Consider the following 20983-nt stretch of genomic DNA (forward strand, 5'->3'; position numbering starts at 1 on the left):
TACCTATTTGGCTGGTTTTTCTAGGACAAAGAGATAGTCTTCTACAAAGGGGTAGGATTTGGGGGGTCTTAAAGCCAAAACTTAACTAGATCTGAATTCTTAGAACCATATGTACCTCCTTTTCCCTGCAGTCTTTGTAAGATGCAAACTTACCTCAGGCACCTGCCCTAGGACTTAGAGCCCAGTAGGGAGATGATGGTAGCAAAAGTTTTCTTTTCTCCCATCACATGTAGTTCCAGACATCTCATCTCCTGTTATACTTGGAACTCGGGTATCTAACGGGCTTGATGTTGGATTCCTCAATTCCCTCACGGTCCCCATGGACTCTGGCAAAGTCCCTCTTTCTTTGCTGAAATTGAAGGGCAGCTTACTTTGCATTGTAATGAGCCCAGCTTATGATGTCCGGCAATGAGTTTACTGAATGTTGTTTCTCTTTTTGTGCATGGGACTCATTCACTCTTCCAAGTAATGCATGGGTGTTCACTCCAGTGCAGGTTTAGGGTTAGGTGTAGGAGTGGGATAAAGTCATTTGCAGTGGGATTGTAGCTTTGAAAATTGAGGACCACTGTTTTTCTAATCTTGTGTGTCTGTCTTTGTAAGAGGTGGTTTCTGGGGCTTTGAAGACAATCTGCTGGAGATTTCTAATACTGTTATTAGGTGTGGAAAAAGGAAACCCGAGAGATGTGAATCTGGGTCACTGCCCTGGCAGGTTGTCCATTTTTTCAGGATAATGTAGTTTCTTGCTCAGTTGCCATCAGTTAAGGTTAGTGGAGCCCTCTCACTTCCATCCCTCACATTGTAACTCAGGAGGTAGATTGCAAAACGGTGTTTCTGAATCTCATCACAATCAGTGCGAGGGTGGAAAATGTTTCCAGATTATGATCATGCCTGCTTCCTGTCTTTGTTCCCCGTGATAAGATTTCTCCCTCTATTGGTATTTTTTCATTTTATAGGAAGCTAGGAGTGAAAAGTCTCAGACTTTACCATTCTGTCATTTCACTTGAAATTTTGGAATTTTTTTTTTTACAAAAAATGATTTCACAAAATTGCAACTTGGGATCATTTAGACATTGATAGGGAGTTCTAAGCAATTTAAAATAATGTCTTTCCTACTGACTTGTAGAGCTTGAAATTTCACATAAATGAAATATAAAATTATGAAGTACCCAATAGAGTTTAAGATTAAAGGATCCTTCAGTTTAACATGAACTTTTAAGTGTCTCAGTGAATTGTTTTTATTGTCAAGGATCTGATAGTTCTCTTTAGTATTTATGAAAAGTCCCGTTTTGAACTGGATTAAAATAACTATTTTACAGCATTATTAGCACCTTAGTTTAAAACACAGAGTATATAAAGGTTTAAAACACAGAGTATATAAAGAAAAGTTGTTTCAGGGCCTCCCTGGTGGTGCAGTGGTTAAGAATCCGCCTGCCAATGCAGGGGACGCGGGTTTGAGCCCTGGTCCGGGAAGATCCCACATGCCGCGGAGCACCTAAGCCCATTGTGCGCCACAACTACTGAGCCTGCACTCTAGAGCCCGTGAGCCACAGCTACTGAGCCCGTGTGCCACAAGTACTGAAGCCCGCGCGCCTGGAGCCCGTGCTCTGCAACAAGAGAAGCCACCGCAATGAGAAGCCCGTGCACCTCCATGAAGAGTAGCCCCCGCTCGCTGCAACTAGAGAAAGCCCGCGCGCAGCAACGAAGACCCAACACAAGCAAAAATAAATAAATAAATTTATAAAACAAAAAGGAAAAGTTGTTTCATGATAAATCATTTTGTAATACCGATCTTCATGAAATGACAGTCTCCACTCACCCGATTTCTTTGAATTTGTACCACTGTAATCCATGTTCCAAAAGAGGAGACAGTTTGCAGAGTTTTCGGGCCTAAGTGGCAGTTCTGACCGGATTTCCTGTGGCTGGTGAGGTTTCCACTGACTTCCGAGATAGCACTGATGGTGGGACCAGGGCTGGGCCTTGCGCTGTAGCCAGAGGCTGAGCCTGTGTTGCCTTAAAGTTTTGACAGTTGGGCCTGTGCTGTATATCTGTATTTCAGTGTGCTTTTTTTTTTAAAGCTACTTTTTGTTTAAGAAGCGCTTTCCCACTCCTAGGTATCATGAGTGTTGTCCTGTATTTTCTTCTATTGACTTTACAGCTTTACTTTTTGTATTTAAATCTTTAATCTACCTATCCTTAGATTACCTGAAGGTAGGAATTTAGTTTTATTTCTTTAATAAAATTAGTCAGTTTTCTTTACACCATCTTCTAAATACTCCATCTTTTTCTGTTTGATTTGTGGGGCTATTTTTAATCATATATTAAGTTTTCCTATATGCAGTTGGCCCTTGAACAACACAGGTTTGAACTGCACAGGTCCACTTATATGCAGATTATTTTCCATAAATATGTACTACATTACACATGATTCTTGGTTGGCTGCATCCACAGAAGCAGAACTATGGACATGGAGGGCCAACTGTAAAGTTATACATAGATTTTTCGCTGCTTGGGGGTCGGCACCCCAACCTCCTTGTTTTCAAGGGTCAACTGTATATGGGTCTGTCTTTAAGCTCTCTAATTTGTTTAATTAGTTCACTTTCCTGTTTTGCCTCAGTACCACACTGAACTAGCTTATGGTTGTAGCTTTGAGACTGGTCCCCCCATCCCCTCTCCCCCATCGAGATACTGCAGGGTGCTTTTTCCTGGTATTTGAGCTATTGGTGCCCAGCCTTGATCATTTAGATTCTTCTTTGCTGGCTCCCTGGCATCCTTGCATGTTTAGTTGTTTTGTCATATTATTTATTTTTCCTCGTAGATGTATGTTGTAATACACAGGGGAGGGTGTCTCAGGCTACTATAAAAAAATACCATACACTAGGAGGCTTAATTAAATAACAGATTTATTTCTCATAGTTCTGGAGACTGGGAAGTCCAAGATCAAGGTGGCAGCAGATTTGGTGTCTGGTGAGAGCCTGCTTCCTGGTTCATAGACAGCCGCCTTCTTGAGATGTCTTCACATGGTGGAAGGGACAAGGGAGGTCCCTAGTGTCTCTTATATAAGAGCGCTAATCCCATTCATGAGGGCTCCACCCTCGTGGCCTGATCACCTCCCAAAGGCCCCACTTCCAAATACCATCACATTAGGGATTAAGTTTTAACATATGAATTTTGAGAGGTTACAAACATTCAGTCAAAACAGATGGGTAGGACTTCCCTGGTGGCGCAGTGGTTAAGAATCCTCCTGCCAATGCAGGGGACATGGGTTTGAGCCTTCGTCCGGGAAGATCCCACATGCTGCAGAGCAACTAAGCCCATGCCCCACAACTACTGAGCCTCTGCTCTAGAGCCTGTAAGCCACAGCTACCAAAGCCCGCGTGCCTAGAGCCCATGCTCCGCAACAAGAGAAGCCACTGCAATGAGACGACCACACACCACAACGAAGAGTAACCGCTGCTCGCTGCAGCTAGAAAGCTAGCGCGGAGCAACAAAGACCCAATGCAGACAAAAATAAAATAAATAAATAAATATTTTAAAAAATGTCTTAAAAAAACCAAAACAGGGGGGTTAATATATTGTGTTATTATACTTCCCCAACAAAGTTTACAATAGAGCAGAGTTGCAGAGAGCCAAAAGGGAACTTTTTTTATCATCCAGTCCTGCCCAGTGGTCTCATAAATTCGAAGACTGAGGCCTAGCAAAGCTTGGTGATTTCCACAGGGTAGCCCAGCTGGTGGTAGCAGAGGTGGGACTCCTGGGGATTCCTTTCACTAGAAGTGATGCCTGACCTTCTACTCCCTGTAGTTATTTCTGTGTCTGGACTTGTAATCATACATGGATTCATATAGCTCATCACTGAGCACTGAGCACGGCAACATCCACCCTCTTTATGATCAGCTATAATGTGGATCCTTCTTCTTCTTTTGTGGGTTCTTCTTATTTTTAATACATTTGTTGCTACATATGCTGGGAGTCTGTTGAACATTGTTGAATGTAAACTGTTGAATAATTTCAAGTATTTGTACTCATAAGTACAAATGTCATTTCTGTCCCTTGAAGTGTGCAAAGCATAGGTGCTTGAGGGCCTGCCAACCAATGCACGGGTACCTTTATTTTGAAATTTGTTCTGTGTGCAATTAACAAAAGGTTCAAAAGAAGTCCTTTCTGAAACTTTGGCTAAAGTCCTAGAATTTGTACATGACTTTGCAACATGTTCTTACTATATATTATATCTAGTGTCCTTAGCCCTGTTTTTGGCTTCTTCAATTGACCAAGTTAGAGATTAATGGAAGAAGAGTTCTTTTCTGCTACCAGGGGATTATGTCACAGCAATTATATGTGTGTGTGTGTGTGTGTGTGTGTGTGTGTGTGTGTGTAGTTGGTTTACAATTTTATATTAGTTTCAGGTGTTCAACATAGTGATTCAATAATTTTATAGATTATACTCCATTTAAAGTTACTATAAAATATTCGCTATATTCCCTGTGCTATCCACTATATCCGTAGAGCTTACTTATTTTATACATAGTAGTTTGTATCTCTTAATCCCTTACCCCTAATTTGCTCCTCACCCCTTCCCTCTCCCCACTAGTTTGTTCTCTGTATCTGTGAGTCTATTTCTGTTTTGTTATATTCTTTTGTTTGTTTTAATTTTTAGATTCTACATATAAGCGATAACATACAGTATTTATCTTTCTCTCTGATTTATTTCACTAAGCATAACACCCGCCAGGTCCACCCATGTTGTTGCAAATGGCAAAATTTCATCCTTTTTTATGGCTGAATAATATTCCATTGTGTGTGTGTGTGTGTGTGTGTGTGTGTGTGTGTGTATGTGTGTGTAATCTCACATCTTCTTTATGTGAGATGTGTGTAAACTCACATCTTCTTTATCCATTTATCTTTTGGTGAACACTTAGGTTTCTTCCATATCTTGGCTACTGTAAATAATGCTGCTGTGAACATTGGGGTACATGTATCTTCTTGTTTTCTTCAGATATATACCAAAGAGTAGAATTGCTGGGTCACATGGTAATTCTATTTTTAATTTTTTGAGGAACCTCCATACTGTTTTCTATAGTGGCAGCACCAATTTACATTCCCACCAACAGTGCACAAGGGGTCCCTTTTCTCTACATCCTCTCCAACACTCGTTATTTGTAGACTTTTTAATGATAGCCCTTCTGACAGGTGTGAAGTAATATGTCCTTGTGGTTTTGATTTGTATTTCTCTGATGATTAGTGGTGTTGAGCGTCGTTTCATGTGCCTGTTGGCTATCTGGTATATCTTCTTTGGAAAAATGTCTATTCAGGTCCTCTGCCCATTTCTTAATTGGGTTGTTTGTTTTTTTGATATTGAGTTGTATGAGCTGTTTATATATTTTGGAAATTAACCCCTTATTGGTCATATCATTTGCAAACATTTTCCTTCCATTCAGTAGGCTGTCTTTTTGTTTTGTTGACGTTTTATATCATGGTAAATATTTTAAGTTAATTTTTAAAAATTGTGGTAAAATACACATAACAAAATTTACCATCATGGCTGTTTTTAAGTATACAGTTCAGTGGCATTAAGTACATTTACATCTTTGTGCAACCGTCACCACCATCCATCTCCAGATCTCTTTTCATCTTGCAAAACTGAGGTTCTGGTAATGGTAAAATGTATTGTCTATACAAATACATCCATAAAGCTGAAATAGTAAAATTCTTATGGTTGAAGGTGCAGTAGTGACATATGACTAATTAGGTTTGTACTCTCCATTTCTTCAACATTTCACCATCTTCAATTAACATTTATATGGTGCTTTATTATAATTATTCTCACTTAATATTCCAAACTCATGTGAGGTAGACATTAATATTCCCATTTTATAAATGAAGAAGTTGAAGTGGTCATAGAGAAGTAGTGAAGGAGTCAGAATTCCAGCTTAATGCCATTGCCCTTAAATCCTTTCTGTTTCCACTATACCGCACTTCAAAAGACTGTGACTAGTATTTTCTTTCCTTCTCTCCCTCCCTTCCTTGCTTCCCTCCCTCCCTCCCTCTGCCCCTCCTTTCCTGCCTGCCTTCCTTCCTTCCTGATCTATCAATCTCTTGTTTTTGGTAGTGATGGGGTAGGTGTCAAGAAGGTAAATTTCTGGAGTTTTGTTTTAAATTATGGGTCTTGCCCTAACAGCAGACAGTCTTGTTCATAACCTTGGGCATGCTCATCAGATCAGGGATTATTATGCTTTGCCTAAACACTTAGTACATGCAGCAGATGTCTATTCAAATATTACTTTAAAAAATGCCCGGAATTGTATTTAAATGGCTTCCATTATTCACTAATTAAATTGCAGATTGTTTCTCCTGGGGATTTTTGCACAAGGCTGAGTTTCTTCAATTGTTTGTGTTGGACGATGACAAAATAAATCTATTGCATTGCAGCTCAGTGAAAAATCCTGCTGAATGGGCTAAAAAAGTCCACATTCATCCTACAACAACAGACTTATTTAAAAAATACACATATTTTCTTTTTTTCCTGGTAAGATGGAGCACGAGCAGACAGTGGGCTTTTGTTTGTGTTTTCTTTTTTTGGTACGCGGGCCTTTCACTGTTGTGGTCTCTCCCGTTGCGGAGCACAAACTTGGGACGCGTAGGCTCACGGGCCCAGCCGCTATGCGGCACGTGGAGATCTTCCCAGACCGGGGCACGAACCCGTGTCCTCTGCATTGGCAGGCGGACTCTCAACCACTGCGCCACCAGGGAAGCCCTATTTGTGTACTTTGATTCTAGTGCTTAAAATACCTGGAGGGGTCTGGGATACAATGGAGGCCCATGTGTTCTACTGAGTGTGTCAGCTTCCTTGGTCTGTATGGATTTTACAAAGAGTAGTGCAATGGAATGCAGATATTTTAAAACCACATGTGTGTTTCTTCCACGGGTGCCACAATTTAAATCTTTAATCAGTCTTGTCAAGAGGTTAGGAGTAGCAGCTGGTTCGCCCTCAGACTTCCTCTAGGGTCATTATTAGTTGCTGTTGCCTTGCTAGGTAGCAATTACAGAACATCCTCCCATGTGCTATTTTCATTTATACTGAGAGAGGGAAGCAAAACCAGAATTAGGAGAAGGAATCAGCCAGAAGAGTTCAATGTTTCTGCAGACCAGAGACTTGTCACAATATGCCTTTGAATTTTTGCAGAGGAATGCTTGCTTGCTCTTAATATGTAAATTACTTCCAATCCCCTAATAAAAAAATAGATGAAAATTTCATGCTAATGTTCAATCTTATAAACAGATAATTAAGACTTTGCTCTCAGAATAAATAAATACCTGACACTTGCCAGCAGTGGCTTTGGGGCAGCAGTGTCTTTGCTAAGCCTCATATACATCATCATAATGAATCCTTACAACCTTGTGAAGAACGTGGTATTCTCCCTATTTTACGGACTAGGAAAGTGAAGCTCAGAGAGGTTAGGAGACTTGCTCAAATGTCACACTGAGAATAAATGGCAGGTCTGGGATTGTGTCCTTTTTGTGATATCAGTGCTCACTTTTTCAGCAATTGTTGTTGATGTTAATGTTCTTTAGACTTGAGAACTGACGCTGACCCAACCCAAGCCTGTGGGTGTTAAAGACAATCTCAGATAAAATGTAAGAACTTAGTTCCATTCCACAATGCGCTCACATGGCAGAGCTGAAGTGGGGAGCTGTAGAGCTACCAAAATATTGGATGGGAAACTGAATGCTTTTTCAAATCAAGTGCCTCTGAGTAGTGACCCTGGACAGTTGGTAAGAGTGTGTCACCAACATAAATAATTGGAAAGAAATGTTGGATAAGTTGGAAGCAAAGCCAGCGATTCCTACATGGAGCTGTTAAGAAGGGACCAGGAAGTGTGAAGAGATGAAGGTTACTCAGTGTCCAGACTAAAATAAGGGATGGATCTTAGCACAACAGATGGAAACTGCAGCAGCAAGTAACAGAGCACCAGAAGAGAGACACTTCCATCTGGATTCATTCAGAAAAGGATGTCAGAGAACTATAACAATGAAAGCATATAAATCTCCACTGGTCAAAATTCAGGACAGATTCAAGATGGGCCCTTCACATACATATTACTATTTTGAGGTACTCTATGCCATATAAGTGATATTGTAGGTCAAGACCTATTTTAGCCTTGTACATTAAATAAACAAACACTTTTCATAGAACCTCTTACCACTTTATTGTTAATTTTTGGAATAAAATGTAGGTAGTTTGTTCTTACTGTTGTTTCCCAATTTTTTTTTTTTAAATAAATTTATTTATTTATTTATTTATGGCTGCGTTGGGTCTTTGTTGCTGCGCACAGGCTTTCTCTTCATTGTGGTGTGCGGGCTTCTCATTTTGGTGGCTTCTCTTGTCGCGGAGCACCGGGCTCTAGGCGCATGGGCTTCAGTAGTTGTGGCACGTGGGCTCAGTAGTTGTGGCTCTCAGGCTCTAGAGCGCAAGCTCAGTAGCTGTGGCGCACGGGCTTGGTTGCTCTGCAGCATGTGGGATCTTCCCGGACCAGGGCTCGAACCCGTGTCCCCTGCATTGGCAGGTGGATTCTTAACCACTACGCCACCAGGGAAGACCCCCAATGTTTTAGAAGATGAGCTGGCAGACACAATTCTGTTGTTCTGTAGCTGTGATGTGGTGTTTGAGAAATGCTGAGGAAGTTCAGTTATCTTTCGTAGGGTGGTGATGAAATTCAGGACTGGAGGGTGATTTACAGGACAGTAGGAATAGAACGCTGCTGCTTATTTCTGAATGTCAAGTCACAATGACCTACTTTCTTTCTTGCTTATGTTTTTCATGATTCAAGTTTTTCAGGCATAAATAATTTGGGGGCTTTTGTTCTTTTTCTTTGCTGCCTCTCATCCTAGGATGTTCGTGTTCTGGCACTCGCTTGCTAACATGGATATTTTAATCATATTTCATCTGCAAAGGCATGGGAAAAGATGTTGACACTTTTCATTAGACAAATGGAAATTGTGTTGTATTTGTATACAAAAGTGTGTTCTTTACCAAACCAGCAGGATATCATGTATTTTGGAGTCTGTGTGTGTGTGTGTGTGTGTGTGTGTGAGGTCCCTATGAGAATTCCTTAAAAGCAGTGGAACCTAGCCCCAAGAAAAACTCCATAGATTCACATACACGTAAGATTTTCTCATGCAATTTCAAATGGTGGATTCATCCCTGAACGCTTGCTTATGAATCCTTTGTTCTGAAATATCGAAAGTCAGTTTGAATATACTTGGCTTTGGGCACTGGCTATTTGTGCGGTCCCCAGGGAAAGGTGGACTTTTGCGGTTGTATGAGACAGTAGGTGATTTGGAGATTTCTAGGTTTCAAGCGAATGCACTATAAGCCACACTTATCGAGTGTGCTAGAAAAAAAACGTGACTTTGAGAGTGTGTATCCTGGGGATGCCGGATGGTGAGAAATGAAACTAGAGAAATATTAGAAAGCATAATTAGTGATTTAGTTTTTTCTTTTTAAAAAAAATTTGGAACATACACTCAACATGGGGATTTCCAATAACAAATACAATAAAGACAAATAAAAGTAAATGTTTACAGCCACATTAGACCTTGAGAATGAAGGATGGAAATCCTTGAAGGCAAGGACACGGCCCTGTGATGTATGTTCAGGGACCTCCTATGTGACTGAGGAATTAGCTGTGGGAGTGGAAGAGGCCAGTCCTCATTAGGTATCTTCTGGGAGGAGATGAGTTTTGGGTCAGAGTTTCATCTTGAAGCTTATTGGATTTAATGCTTTTCTCTCAAGGCATCTCAACGATAAACCACCTAGGATGGGAGAAAAACCTAGAAGAGTTAGAGGCCTCCCTGTTCTCCTTTCTCCTCATGGTAGAAGCGCCTTTACTCTCCAGCTCCTGAATTGCTATGGTGAGAGCTGCAACTGAACAAACTGTGCAAACTTGAACCTAAAAGGAGCCAAAATCTTAGACCACATTTACCATCCTACCGGCCATATACAGTAAAAGCCCATAAAACAAAAAACTTGTCTTCATCCTCCTGTAAATGCCAATAATCCCCTGTTGATACCGTTTACATAACATCTATAGGTAATGCCTTATAGTTGCCTTGGTTCATTTGCCAGACTGAAAAGCCCTTACATTAAGGTCAGGGATCTTTTCTGACACCGCTTGGTAGTCCTTCTACTAGTAAAGCAAGCCAAGCGTGTTGCTGGGGTTCAGCAAATAGTTGCTGAACAAATAGTAAAAAGGCCGGTTAGTGTCACTTAAAATCTCTAAACATTCTCTTTTGAATTGTCTCCAACTGTGTATCCAGTTGGAACAACAATTCAAAGTTATGTTGACAGAGGTGGAGCTATTTGCTTGTCATTATGACGATTAGTCTTGTAAGTTACCCAAAGTCTGCATAGCAAGTAAAATGCAGTCCTTTTGCATGTTTGGTTTTCCGTTGCTGTTTATGACGTACAGAATCATGATGGATGGAATTGCAGTCAGATTCTGATAATTTTGTGGTTTGCTCTCAGTTGTGGACAGAGATGAAGCAGGTTCATTCATTAAATTACCATTCATTGACTACCATGTGCTAGGTATTATTTTCTCCACCAAGGATCTCAACATGAGTAAGATGTGGCATCTGCTTATAATCAGCTCTCAACTTGGTAGGGGAGACAGATACACGAGTAGTGACTGCAATATCTAATGTGTTAAGTGGCTTGAGAGAGGTAAGGAAAGGAAGCACAAAGAGGGGACTAACTGATTCTGCTTGTGGGTGGGAAGAATGTGCCAGGTACAGGACAGAGTGAGGAATGAGACTGGAATGGCGACATTCCAAGCAGAGAAAAGAGCCAGTGCAAAGCACAGAGGAAGGTTTGGAGGTCTCTGGGTGGTATACCTGAAGCAGAGGGTGCGAGGGCCAGGCATGGCTGGGATGAGATGGAAAGGGGGTATGTAGACGCTGCAGAAGTGTTTTTAAACCCGCCTCCTTTCCCACACAGAGTAGTTTGGATTTTCTCTTGTAGGCACTGGTGCTTTTGAATGGGGGGAAGTCAGTTCTGACTACCAGGTTTTTTAGAGTAAACATCCACACCCAGACCTCAGTTCTTGCCTGGGGTAAGTAGTAAACAGAGGCTGTAATTGGCCAGAGGAACTATTTCATCACACTGCAACAAATTATCAGGGGACCTTAAACAAAATGCAGAGTAGGGCAGGCTGACTGCCAAAGTACAGTAGAATCATTTTAGAAAGTGGGGAGATACTCTTGAATATAAGTTTGTTTGCTTAGAATTAAGAGAAATAAGGGTGAACTTTGTTTTTCATTTTAGCATTTTGACTTGGGATCTGAGTTAGGCTAATGGTGTAATCAGCGCTGTCCTTTCTAAACTGACTTTGTATGGGGCTGACATCAAAGAGTAGTGGCCAGTGGTATAAATAAAATAGGAGCCACAGAGAACAATCAAGTACTGAATCTAAGTTGTCTTGCACTTGGTGGGGTGAGGAAACTACATTAGATCCAACACTTGTATAACCTGCATAACTGGATTTCCACGTTCTGGCCCCCTATTCAGAGTCTAACAAGTAATTTTAATTAAAAAAATGAAAAACTCCACTGTGTCATATACCTAGTAGCATTGTCACCCTGTTCATTCCTTTATCCAATAGCAAGTATTTATTGAGCACCTACTAAGAGCTACTCTTTTAGATTAAATTTTTTTTTTTTTTTTTTGTGGTGTGTGGGCCTCTCACTATTGTGGCCTCTCCTGTTGTGGAGCACAGGCTCTGGACGCGCAGGTCCAGCAGCCATGGCCCACGGGCCCAGCCACTCCGCTGCATGTGGGATCTTCCCGGACCAGGGCACGGACCCGTGTCCCCTGCATCGGCAGGCGGACTCTCAACCACTGCGCCACCAGGGAAGCCCTTATAGGTTAAATTTTAAGAGGGAGAGGGAAGATGGCACAGTGGGGATGCTGCAGGCATTTGTAGGAGTATGCACCAAAGCCCAGGGTGAGTGTGTGTGTGTGTGTGTGTGTGTGTGTGTGTGTGTGTGTGTGTGTGAGTTTGGGGAGAATGAAAAGCACTTAGCCTGGCTGTACTGTGGAGTGTGACAGGAAGCAGAGAAATTGGACTGAAGCATTGCTTAGAGCCTGATCGTGATTTGAACTATGTTCAGGTGTCTGGAATTTATCCTAATGGCAGTTGGAGATTTGCTTCCTAGAAAGATCGGTTTAGCTGGTGTGAAGAACGGATGGAGTAAGGCAAAGTTGAAGGCAGACCAGTTAGGAGGTTTCTGCCGCAGTCTGGTTGGGAGATAACAGTAGCCCTAACTGGGTGAGAGGCTGTAGGAATGCAGAAACATGGCTGGAGTCCGAAGATATTTAGGAGGTAGATTCTAAATGGGACTTGGTGACTGACTGGAGGTGGGGTTCTTGGGCAGCTAGAAAGAAGAGGATGCTCTTTCTTGATCTAGGAAACATAATACTTATACATGGGGGTGGGCATTCTTTACAGTGTAATTCAAAAAGTATTAAATTGATCTAGGAAAACTTTACATTCTCTGCTAGCTCCATCAATGTACAGATGCATGAGAAAGGAGAGGAATAAATTCAGAAGCGTGAAAGCACTCCCATTTTGATTTTTCTCTCTCAGCTTTTCAACTTCAAGGCCAGGAACATATGCCTCGTGAGTTCGAAGGAGATTGTGATCCTATAATCGTTTTCATTTTCACAGAGATAGAGAGATGTAAACTTCCTCGGAGAAGGTGATTTTGCAGCTTAAAAGCTCTCCCAGTTCCACCTTTGGCTGAAAATCAGTGGTGTCTGGTGTTTATCAGAACACCCCCAACACTCTTGTGTACAGGTCACCAACACTCGTATTTTATGCCTGGCATTTTTTTTTTTTTTTTTAATGCCTGGCATTTTGAGCCAGAAATTTTCCAGTGGTCCCCAACTGCTAGGATCTCAAGCCCCTATTTTCTTGGATCTTCAATTTATTTTAATTAAAAAAAAAATCTCTTCTAGAAAAGCACATTTGATGTGTTGCTGAATAAATAGGTTTTTTTTTTCCTGAACATGTCATCCTGGTCATTAAATGGAAAAATGTAGTCTACGATGCTACAGAGCTTGTCCTTTTTAATACGTTTGAAATATAAAAAATCAAAATTGCGCTCTGTTAAAAGAATGTATAGCTGGAATTTTAATTTGATTATCTTCCCCAATTTTCCCAGGCTTTCATAGGCCAGCACTTTGTTTGAACAGCTGTACTCCCCTAAATCTCAGTAACGAATGAATCAGGAATAATTTTGTGGAGCAAGTCAGATGAAAGGAACTTCCTAAGAAAGACGGGTCATTAAGAGAAGGAAGAAGGAAAAACTAGCAAAAATTTGAGACATTTAACGACTGTTTTTTTAATAAAGCAATTTGCTGTCATAATTCTTTTCTGATAATCTTAACATATGCTGTCCTTTATTTCCCTTTAGGTTTTAATATTGGGTGGAAATAAAATTTAAAACTAAAGTCAGCAGGAAAAGAGAAATGCTAAAAACTGAGAAGCCTAAAAAATAGGATAGAGCAGTGTAGTCAATTTTCTATTATCTATAATTTTCTGTCATCTATACGTGTATTATCCATATGCTGGGGTTGGCGGGATAGAAGAGGAGGGGGTGAAACTGTGAAATCTGTCTGCCTCCAATCACAAAAAGATCAAATTAACATGTGAAAAGATATTTGCAAGAGCTGGAGGATAGAAGGGTTTTTGGCCTTTAACATCTTACCTAGTGGATATATTTGAAAGCAAAAAATAAAGCTAAAGTAAATTCGGGGAAACATTAATTCACCCAACTGAATAAACAACTTACTGAATTTGCTAAGCTAATTAATCAACTCTTGCTTCTCCTTTCCAACGTAGATTCGAAGGCAGTAAAATAAATGAAATCAATGTTCCCCTCCCCCGCCCTTACTAAAAGTAAGCTTGCTTTCCCTGGGTAACTCGGTCATTTAAATTCCCAAGGCTGTCCCCCCCCCCCCCCACCGCAGTCCACTGGCAGGAAGCAATTGTACGGAGACAAAATTGGTTCTCTGCAGATTGCAGACTTTGGGTTCTGAGTATTATACTTTAGCTCAACTACCTAAACTGATGAATAAAATAAATATTAACTGAGGTTATTTTTAGAAATAAATGTCCTATGGATGGATGATGTTGATTTGCAGATAGAGGAGACTGTGACTTACAGATAGATCTTTTTATGAAGCTTAAAACTATATTGACAGTAGGAAATGGTGACTTGGGGGGAAAATCCTGGAAAATTAAGGATATTTAAAGTTTGAAAACAATTGTAATTGTGAAAATCTGGACACTGAAATAGTAAAAATATTTCAGTTCAGTAGTCTGCAGATCTGGTACTTAATATTGCGCTTACTTAAATTTAAATCACTAGAATAAGATTTAGTTTAGATTGCATGTATCTACACATTGATACACACATACATTCACCTAAACACAATATACAAGGAACCGTGAAAGAATAAACAGGGAAGAAAACGAATGAAAAAGATTGCAAAGTGGTGAATGACAAGTTTTGCGCAAGTTAGGCAAAATATAATACAGGGATATCCTCATTAACAAGTTAATTATGAGTCAAGACCGTATCGCTAGGTTTTTCATTGTTCAAAGGCATGATATCCAGATGCAGAAATAGGAGGATAGCAGAGTAGAATTGAGAAAGAAAACAATGCTTATATAAAAGTTCTGCTCACACTTGCAGCACCTCCTTGCCTTCATCATGATTGGGCACCCTTCCAAGGAAGAATCTAAATGGAAAGTACTTCCAGCTGACTTCTTAAGGCCACAAACCTTAATCACCTTCTGGTGCCCTCACCTTGAGGATCAAAGACTCCCCACGGATTGCCTTTCCCTACTTTTCCTTCTCTGCTGGACCAATTCTGATTCTTTCCAGTCTTGTTCACCCTAGGATGTTATGCTCAAGACTCATTTACATGCTCAACTAATCTTAATTAAAATGTAAGGGAAGATCAGGGCATGATCAGATTTGGTTCTGAATAAACTTGAATAGTTTGGCATCAGTTTATAGGATTAGACAGTTCTTGGAACGGCTTCTCTTCCAGACATTGTCTTAGGCTTGCTGTCATTTCTTAATACTCTCATCAACTTCCATGTTTAAGCATTGGCTGAATGTTCTCTTTTAACTTACAGATGATTTTGCTATCTGGAAACTTATGCCCACGTCTTTGACTGCGGGTCAAAATTGCTTTCCTCACAGTCTGATTGGGAGAGTTGTTAAACATTGGAATGTCCTTCTGAGGTGGGCTGTGGAATGTCATGTAAGTTATTAATATTTTTTTCTGAATATGATGGATTTTCAAATGTTGCAGGAATGGCTTGGGCAAGTCTGTGAAATTTCGTTCTTTTTTTATTGAGGTACGATTGACATGTAGCTCCCTTCACGCATTCTCCTCACCCACCCATTCCCAACCACCAGTCTGTTCTCTATGCCTATGAGTTTGTTTTCTTTTTCTTTTTTTAAAGGTTTCACATATAAGTGAGATCATATGGTATTTGTCTTTCTCTGACTTATTTAACTTAGCATAAATGTCCATCCATGCTGTCTCAAATGGCAAGATTTCTTTTTTTAATGGCTAAATAATATTCCATTGTATATATACCACATTTTCTTTATCCATTCATTCACCAATGGCCACTTGTTTCCATATCTTGGCTATTATCAATAATGCTCTGGTGAATATTGGGTTGCATGTATCTTTTCAAATTAGTGTTTTCATTTTCTTCGGATAAATACTCAGAAGTAGAATTGCTGGATCACAAGGCAGTTCTATTCTTAATTTTCTGAAGAAAGTCCATACTGTTTTCCATAGTGACTGCAGCAATTTACATTCCCACAAACAGTGGACAAAGGTTCCTTTTGCTCCACATCTTCACCAACACTTGTTACTTCTTGTCTTTTTGATAATAGCCATCGGACAGGTGTAAGGTGGCATCTCGTGGTTTTGGCTTGCGTTTCCTGATGATTAGTGATGTTGAGCATCTTTTCATGGACCGGCTGGCCATCTGTATGTCTTTAGAAAAATGTCTACTCAGATCTCTGATGTTTCCTTTTAAGCTTGTGAGTCCCAGAGTTGTTGTTGTTGGGCTTTACAGTGTGAGCTCCTTGATTAGTGAAAATATAGAAGGCAAAGAAGTAATTTAATTTAAAAATATTTAAAATCCACCATCTCCATTATGTTCTGTGGTCAAATATACTCAAAGTTAAATGAACTGTTTTAAACTTGGTTATCATGGATTTGATCGCATACGTGGCCAAACTAGATTGATTTCTAAGAATTCGTAATTTATCAAGTAATCTTTAACTCAAATTGGGGAACAATTTGGCTAGATGCAGGCGAAGAAGAGAAACACGACCTTGTGTTAATTGCGATGGCCAAGTCATCCTTCAAAACTCATCACTTCTCCTGTGACATCTTGCCAGGCCTCCCCTCCCCACTCTCCAGCTGTTAGTTACTACCTGAGTTGATCCATGTGAAGCAGTAAGCAAAGTGTCTAGGACCATGTAAGTGTGTTCATAAGTGTTAGCTTACACTATTAATATTTTTAATATTTTTATTTTATATTATTTTAATTTAATATGTATAAAAGATTTATTTTTATTTTATAATAAAATACTTTCATAAACTCTGTGCTCTTATATGACAGCTTGTACATCATATGTGTATTCAATCAGTCATCCAAAATTTATTGCTTGACTAATGTGTATTAGGCACGGGCACTAGATCCCAGAGATAGATGACTAAGACAAAGATGTCCTTTTGAAAATGATGGTTTACCTCTTATAATAATGTGTTATCCTAGTGTGTTTATGTCTTTTATATTGTGAGTTCATTTGAGGTCAAAACCATGAGAGCCCAAAAAATCATGTCAACTTACCCTGAAATAGTTTAGAATGAGAAAGATAAATCATCACAAAGTAACCTTGCATTGGTTAAACTTCTTTAATTTTAATTAAAAAAATTTTATTAGCACTTAGCACATTATCTGACACATAGAAAACTCTTAATACCCAACTATTATTATCAGGTCATTTATTTTCAATGTTGCTCTCTGAGCGACTTTTCACTGAAAATTACTACTTAGTAAGGAGGCTCTAAAAAGGATAGAGCATCATGCTGATGCTGATCGGCACTGAGTTCTTTTCTCCCAGTTTAACTGAGATATAATTGACCTGTAACATTGTATAAGTCTAAGGTGTACAACGTAATGATTTGATAGATGTACATTTTGCAACATGATCAGCATAATAAGTTAACATCCATCACCTCATGTCGTTAATTTTTTTTTATCTTGCGACAAATTACTTTTGAAACATTATAGTATATTCAGTTCTGGACACATTAGGAATGTTGAGAACTTTAGCATGTTGACATTCCTCTTTATCCTTTAGGAGACCATACTATAGCAACAGTGACCACTGGTATCATCATTACACTTACTCCCTACTAACAATACCTAGTGTTGTATGGAGCTCCTGCATCTCTTGGCTCATGTGAACCTTAAAACAATTCTATGAGATACGAAGGGCAGCAGAATCATCTGTTATTTTATGGATGTGGGCAACCTTCCCAGATAATGTGAGTGATTTCCTTAAGATCGTGCATCTAGTAAGTCTAGCATCAGGGCTCAAATCCAGGTTTTTTCAGTCAAAATCCATTGTGTTCACCACTAGATTATTATGGCTGGGATATTACTTGGACAGTTGAAGAAGCTGGGATGGTTTTAATGTGGAAAAGAAAATATATGTGGGGAAGATGATCACTGTCTTTGCATGTCTGAAAGCCCATTCTGTATCTGGGGCACTAATTAGTCTTACTCTGAAGTTTCTCAGGGTAAAACTTTGAATATTTGTTGCTTATGCCTGCTTTTATTTTGGCTACATAAGGACATTTTTTTTTCTGATATGTAGGGTCACAGGTGAGCAAAACCTACCATGCCCTGTGCACTGGCCTCTGCGCATCTATTTGCCTCATTTCATCAAGTTCTTCCCCATCCCGTTCATGACTCATTGGTCATCTTTTCTACCACAGGACCTTTGCACCTCTTAGACCCTCTGCCTCGGTTGCCATTCCACTTTCCCCACAGTTTTGCTTGGCTGACTGTCATGTATCCCTTTGGACTCAGCTTAAAGATTGCTTGCCCAGAGAAGACTTTCCAAAGAGAATGACTGTTGTGTGCCAACTTCACTAAAGAGTCAGGGTCCCTCATGGCAAGCAACAGAAAATGCACTTTGAGCAGAAATGAAGCTTACTGAAAGGATATTGAGAAGTTCACGGGAGAGAGCCTCCATGGGAGGGCTGAAGAAGTAGGCACACAGCTAAAATTTCAAGAACAATGTCCAAAACCATGCCAGAGAACTGGCCCAGAGAGGAATATTTTGCCCCCTGATTTTCCCCCCCGAGCACTGGATGCCGTGGTTTGCACTGCTGCCAAGAAGTCTGGTTTATTGCAAGTGCTGCCAGCAGTAGTGCTGCTCTGAGAACTCAGCCTTGCAGCCAGCATTGGCCCCCTAAGCTGGACACCTCTGTTGTCATCCTGACCAGTAAAAGCAAATCGAATCCACACCAGTATGTAGCGCCCTTCATCCAGTTGCTCACATGTGAATCCCAGTTTTGCAAGCTTGAATCTAATTCGTGGTGCTGAAGTCATCCTAGCTGCAGAGTTGGCTGGAGAGAGATGAGTTTCCTAGGTTCTATCTTGGGAAAGTGGGACCCCAAAAGCCAAAAACGACCCAGCTGCATCACGGGTGTTCAAAATGTGCCGGCTGGTCAGAAAACACGGCAAATACATTCTACACTGAGCCCCAAGGTTCTTGTCTATATTATAGGCCAATCATTCCTACTTCACAGGGTTGTTATAAGGATTAAGGAAGGTAATTTAGGTGAAGCTGCTTAATAAACTGTACAGAGAGATATAAGTATAAAATAATATTGTTCTTTTACTATGATTTATATCTTTGGCCAAAGCATAAAATTGAGTGCTTAATAAGTTGATTAACCTCCAATTCACTTTAGAGGTTTTTAAAATAGGAAGAATATTCTACTTCCCCAAAAGACATTGTAAATATTCAGGAGAAATTGCAAAAAAACAACAACTACTTATATCAAAGAGCTGCCCTCGTAAATTTATATCATCTCCACATTTTTATTTTGTAATGGAATCATACAAAACGATACCAAGCATAGAAATGGTAGTTTTAAATTTTGGGTGGGTTTTCAGCTACTTTTTGACTTCTTTCTGAATTTTAAGTATTTGTTCTGCTTTAGTTTTTACTCTGGTTTCATCATGAATACAGACCTCTTGTTCCAAAGCAGACAATGGGCTTATTCAACCCTCAACGCCCTCTACATTTGGTTGTTTTGCCATGGCCTTTCAGTGACTCTACTAGAGGGATTATTACTCAGAAAAAAATGTAGCTGTGACAGATGAGTTTTTAGCACAAGTAATAGCAGTTGTGTAAAAGAGGGTGTTAGTGTAAATGGCTATAGCAGTTGCCAGATTTGCATTAACGCTAATGCAGTGGGAATTAGTCACATATTCAGTGAATGCCATTCTGGCTTTCCAGGTAAACCTCCTCTATAGAAGAGGAGAGGTCAATAACAGTGTAATTTCAGAGGAGAAAGAGCCAGACAGGGCTCTTTTCTTCTTTGGCAGAAATATTTCTCTGTATACGATCAAGATTTTGAGTTAAGCTACTTGGTTAGCTTTCCCTTTTTGTGAATATTAAAGTAATATATTGCTAGAAAAATTAAAATGTGACCCAGCTTTAGAGTGCCGAAAATTGGGTTATAATTCTCAGATCGTTTGATTTCTGCCACCTTAAAGTTATATCTTATTCAAGAATGTGGAGAGTTTTAAGATACTGTTTTCAGATACCTTCTTACTTATGCGATACTTCATACTAGATTGAACTACCTCTTGAATTTCCAAATCCCTCATGTTGAATTCCAGGGAATTTCTTCTTAATTTCTTCCTCCACGTCTTCACATATGTGTACACACACTGTCACTCATTTATGTTGAACCTAAATAGGACATTTGTTTCAGGACATTGGAAGTCTGGAATCCTTACATTGTGTTTTGGTAGAGATCTTAGCTTGGAAGTGAAGGCTGCCTTGTAAGTAGCATGTAGTCAACAGAGCTTACTGGCGTAAACAGAGCATTCTAGCAAACAGTAAATTCTGGTGACTCAAAATTTATTTTGGTTATCTGACATGTATAAGTATTTATGTGATCTGTGAATATTGTCTAGCTCTTAACATTTCTAACTTCAACTCTCGAAATATGTACTCTACATAATGGAGCTGACTGTTGGTTGGTTCAGGGCGGGGGGTGGGATGAGGTAGACTGAGCAGCAAATGGAATATTCAGTGCTGAAGCTTTTGCCTTAACTGGTGTTGTTGAAAGTAACTTGACACCCTGCCCCCAGCCCCCAGCCAGGCTCCAAGTCTGCAAAGGAGTTCTCAGTGTGGGTGTATTGTGATTGCCTTTTATTTTATTGACTCACTAAATTCTTAGATTACTCTCTACCACGTGATATTGACAGACCATAAAATTCTTATGGAAACTGCTAAGTAGTGACTTATAAAGAATTATCTTGTTAATAAACTCAGCATAGTTTGGAATTCAAGTTTAATTAAAATGGAAAAGTAAATGATTATGTAAAGATTTTTCCTCAGTTAAGCTTGTATACTTTTACTGTCTCTTTGCCTTTTCTCCGAATTCATGGATATTATTTCAAACCCATTTTTGGTAGGTGAATTTTTACAGAATCTGTTGTAATACCTGTTTTGTTGTTAGCTTTTGATTTAAAGATTTTTTTTTTTTTTTTTAATTAAAAAGGCTGAGAAGGACTTCTGAAGTAGAGTCTGAGGGAGGTAAAATTGAAAAACAAATCTATGTTATCCAGGG

General features: G+C 39.7%; 1 pseudogene; it reads left to right on the forward strand.

The window, feature by feature from the left end:
* The window catches only part of LOC113631615 (uncharacterized), a 315617-nt pseudogene that overhangs the window by 44525 nt on the left and 250109 nt on the right, over window positions 1-20983 (forward strand).

Source organism: Aethalodelphis obliquidens, unplaced genomic scaffold (assembly GCF_003676395.1).
Source record: "Aethalodelphis obliquidens isolate GAN/ISIS:26980383/991018 unplaced genomic scaffold, ASM367639v1 scaffold34, whole genome shotgun sequence".
NCBI classification, from domain to species: Eukaryota; Metazoa; Chordata; class Mammalia; order Artiodactyla; family Delphinidae; genus Aethalodelphis; species Aethalodelphis obliquidens.